Below are 4557 nucleotides of genomic sequence, written 5' to 3'. Positions count from 1 at the left end.
GTTTTCTGCAAAACCACAAGATGTGCATGCAAATGGTGCTTTTTGCAGAACGCGCACGTGGATTTCTACCAAACGACGTGCTAAGCATGCCGATGCTGCTCTTTTTAGCACCCGCGCACGGATTTGTGCGAAAACGCGTTTTAAGCATGCACATGCATCTTTTGGTAGACGCGGATGAAGTTTTCTGCAAAACCACAAGATGTGCATGCAAATGGTGCTTTTGGCAGAACGCGCACGTGGATTTCTACCAAACGACGTGCTAAGCATGCCGATGCTGCTCTTTTTAGCACCCGCGCACGCATTTGTGCGAAAACGCGTTTTAAGCATGCACATGCATCTTTTGGTAGACGCGGATGAAGTTTTCTGCAAAACCACAAGATGTGCATGCAAATGGTGCTTTTTGCAGAACGCGCTCGTGGATTTCTACCAAACGACGTGCTAAGCATGCCGATGCTGCTCTTTTTAGCACCCGCGCACGCATTTGTGCGAAAACGCGTTTTAAGCATGCACATGCATCTTTTGGTAGACGCGGATGAAGTTTTCTGCAAAACCACAAGATGTGCATGCAAATGGTGCTTTTTGCAGAACGCGCACGTGGATTTCTACCAAACGACGTGCTAAGCATGCCGATGCTGCTCTTTTTAGCACCCGCGCACGCATTTGTGCGAAAACGCGTTTTAAGCATGCACATGCATCTTTTGGTAGACGCGGATGAAGTTTTCTGCAAAACCACAAGATGTGCATGCAAATGGTGCTTTTGGCAGAACGCGCACGTGGATTTCTACCAAACGACGTGCTAAGCATGCCGATGCTGCTCTTTTTAGCACCCGCGCACGCATTTGTGCGAAAACGCGTTTTAAGCATGCACATGCATCTTTTGGTAGACGCGGATGAAGTTTTCTGCAAAACCACAAGATGTGCATGCAAATGGTGCTTTTGGCAGAACGCGCACGCGGATTTCTACCAAACGACGTGCTAAGCATGCCGATGCTGCTCTTTTTAGCACCCGCGCACGCATTTGTGCGAAAACGCGTTTTAAGCATGCACATGCATCTTTTGGTAGACGCGGATGAAGTTTTCTGCAAAACCACAAGATGTGCATGCAAATGGTGCTTTTTGCAGAACGCGCCCGTGGATTTCTACCAAACGATGTGCTAAGCTTGCCGATGCTGCTCTTTTTAGCACCCGCGCACGGATTTGTGCGAAAACGCGTTTTAAGCATGCACATGCATCTTTTGGTAGACGCGGATGAAGTTTTCTGCAAAACCACAAGATGTGCATGCAAATGGTGCTTTTGGCAGAACGCGCACGTGGATTTCTACCAAACGACGTGCTAAGCATGCCGATGCTGCTCTTTTTAGCACCCGCGCACGGATTTGTGCGAAAACGCGTTTTAAGCATGCACATGCATCTTTTGGTAGACGCGGATGAAGTTTTCTGCAAAACCACAAGATGTGCTTGCAAATGGTGCTTTTGGCAAAACGCGCACGTAGATTTCTACCAAACAACGTGCTAAGCATGCCGATGCTGCTCTTTTTAGCACCCGCGCACGCATTTGTGCGAAAACGCGTTTTAAGCATGCACATGCATCTTTTGGTAGACGCGGATGAAGTTTTCTGCAAAACCACAAGATGTGCATGCAAATGGTGCTTTTTGCAGAACGCGCACGTGGATTTCCACCAAACGACGTGCTAAGCATGCCGATGCTGCTCTTTTTAGCACCCGCGCACGGATTTGTGCGAAAACGCGTTTTAAGCATGCACATGCATCTTTTGGTAGACGCGGATGAAGTTTTCTGCAAAACCACAAGATGTGCTTGCAAATGGTGCTTTTGGCAGAACGCGCACGTAGATTTCTACCAAACAACGTGCTAAGCATGCCGATGCTGCTCTTTTTAGCACCCGCGCACGCATTTGTGCGAAAACGCGTTTTAAGCATGCACATGCATCTTTTGGTAGACGCGGATGAAGTTTTCTGCAAAACCACAAGATGTGCATGCAAATGGTGCTTTTTGCAGAACGCGCACGTGGATTTCCACCAAACGACGTGCTAAGCATGCCGATGCTGCTCTTTTTAGCACCCGCGCACGGATTTGTGCGAAAACGCGTTTTAAGCATGCACATGCATCTTTTGGTAGACGCGGATGAAGTGTTCTGCAAAACCACAAGATGTGCATGCAAATGGTGCTTTTGGCAGAACGCGCACGTCGATTTCTACCAAACGACGTGCTAAGCATGCCGATGCTGCTCTTTTTAGCACCCGCGCACGCATTTGTGCGAAAACGCGTTTTAAGCATGCACATGCATCTTTTGGTAGACGCGGATGAAGTTTTCTGCAAAACCACAAGATGTGCATGCAAATGGTGCTTTATGCAGAACGCGCTCGTGGATTTCTACCAAACGACGTGCTAAGCATGCCGATGCTGCTCTTTTTAGCACCCGCGCACGGATTTGTGCGAAAACGCGTTTTAAGCATGCACATGCATCTTTTGGTAGACGCGGATGAAGTTTTCTGCAAAACCACAAGATGTGCATGCAAATGGTGCTTTTGGCAGAACGCGCACGTGGATTTCTACCAAACGACGTGCTAAGCATGCCGATGCTGCTCTTTTTAGCACCCGCGCACGCATTTGTGCGAAAACGCGTTTTAAGCATGCACATGCATGTTTTGGTAGACGCGGATGAAGTTTTCTGCAAAACCACAAGATGTGCATGCAAATGGTGCTTTTTGCAGAACGCGCTCGTGGATTTCTACCAAACGACGTGCTAAGCATGCCGATGCTGCTCTTTTTAGCACCCGCGCACGCATTTGTGCGAAAACGCGTTTTAAGCATGCACATGCATCTTTTGGTAGACGCGGATGAAGTTTTCTGCAAAACCACAAGATGTGCATGCAAATGGTGCTTTTTGCAGAACGCGCACGTGGATTTCTACCAAACGACGTGCTAAGCATGCCGATGCTGCTCTTTTTAGCACCCGCGCACGGATTTGTGCAAAAACGCGTTTTAAGCATGCACATGCATCTTTTGGTAGACGCGGATGAAGTTTTCTGCAAAACCACAAGATGTGCATGCAAATGGTGCTTTTGGCAGAACGCGCACGTGGATTTCTACCAAACGACGTGCTAAGCATGCCGATGCTGCTCTTTTTAGCACCCGCGCACGCATTTGTGCGAAAACGCGTTTTAAGCATGCACATGCATCTTTTGGTAGACGCGGATGAAGTTTTCTGCAAAACCACAAGATGTGCATGCAAATGGTGCTTTTTGCAGAACGCGCTCGTGGATTTCTACCAAACGACGTGCTAAGCATGCCGATGCTGCTCTTTTTAGCACCCGCGCACGCATTTGTGCGAAAACGCGTTTTAAGCATGCACATGCATCTTTTGGTAGACGCGGATGAAGTTTTTTGCAAAACCACAAGATGTGCATGCAAATGGTGCTTTTTGCAGAACGCGCACGTGGATTTCTACCAAACGACGTGCTAAGCATGCCGATGCTGCTCTTTTTAGCACCCGCGCACGGATTTGTGCGAAAACGCGTTTTAAGCATGCACATGCATCTTTTGGTAGACGCGGATGAAGTTTTCTGCAAAACCACAAGATGTGCATGCAAATGGTGCTTTTGGCAGAACGCGCACGTGGATTTCTACCAAACGACGTGCTAAGCATGCCGATGCTGCTCTTTTTAGCACCCGCGCACGTATTTGTGCGAAAACGCGTTTTAAGCATGCACATGCATCTTTTGGTAGACGCGGATGAAGTTTTCTGCAAAACCACAAGATGTGCATGCAAATGGTGCTTTTGGCAGAACGCGCACGCGGATTTCTACCAAACGACGTGCTAAGCATGCCGATGCTGCTCTTTTTAGCACCCGCGCACGCATTTGTGCGAAAACGCGTTTTAAGCATGCACATGCATCTTTTGGTAGACGCGGATGAAGTTTTCTGCAAAACCACAAGATGTGCATGCAAATGGTGCTTTTTGCAGAACGCGCACGTGGATTTCTACCAAACGATGTGCTAAGCTTGCCGATGCTGCTCTTTTTAGCACCCGCGCACGGATTTGTGCGAAAACGCGTTTTAAGCATGCACATGCATCTTTTGGTAGACGCGGATGAAGTTTTCTGCAAAACCACAAGATGTGCATGCAAATGGTGCTTTTGGCAGAACGCGCACGTGGATTTCTACCAAACGACGTGCTAAGCATGCCGATGCTGCTCTTTTTAGCACCCGCGCACGCATTTGTGCGAAAACGCGTTTTAAGCATGCACATGCATCTTTTGGTAGACGCGGATGAAGTTTTCTGCAAAACCACAAGATGTGCTTGCAAATGGTGCTTTTGGCAGAACGCGCACGTAGATTTCTACCAAACGACGTGCTAAGCATGCCGATGCTGCTCTTTTTAGCACCCGCGCACGCATTTGTGCAAAAACGCGTTTTAAGCATGCACATGCATCTTTTGGTAGACGCGGATGAAGTTTTCTGCAAAACCACAAGATGTGCATGCAAATGGTGCTTTTTGCAGAACGCGCACGTGGATTTCTACCAAACGATGTGCT

Source organism: Dermacentor andersoni, unplaced genomic scaffold (assembly GCF_023375885.2).
Source record: "Dermacentor andersoni unplaced genomic scaffold, qqDerAnde1_hic_scaffold ctg00000047.1, whole genome shotgun sequence".
In the NCBI taxonomy this organism is placed as follows: domain Eukaryota; kingdom Metazoa; phylum Arthropoda; class Arachnida; order Ixodida; family Ixodidae; genus Dermacentor; species Dermacentor andersoni.
Note: the sequence above shows the minus strand (reverse complement) of the source record.